Below are 340 nucleotides of genomic sequence, written 5' to 3'. Positions count from 1 at the left end.
CAGAGGGCGAAGGAGGTTGCTAAAGGTCAGGGAGTGAGTCAGCAGCTGCGCTCGGCCTCCGCTGCGGCCTCGTCCCTCCCCTCTCTTTCATTGAAAAGACACTGGTGGGAGGTTAGGCCCAAAATACAAGCTGGGGTGGGAGGGAGAAAATAAATTAAATCCATGCAGGTTTATCAGTCCAGTAGTGTCTCCCAGACAGTCCCATACATTTATTGCCAAAATAACAGCGTGGTTTGGTTAAACATTATTATTCAGACATTTCCCCACTTACCCAGTAACTCTGGGAGATCAGAGAGACACAACTCCTCCGGAGACCACATCTTCATTACAGAATAGATTC

Source organism: Corvus brachyrhynchos, unplaced genomic scaffold, assembly GCF_000691975.1.
Source record: "Corvus brachyrhynchos isolate BGI_N302 unplaced genomic scaffold, ASM69197v1 scaffold239, whole genome shotgun sequence".
NCBI classification, from domain to species: Eukaryota; Metazoa; Chordata; class Aves; order Passeriformes; family Corvidae; genus Corvus; species Corvus brachyrhynchos.
This window is presented reverse-complemented; position numbering follows the sequence as displayed.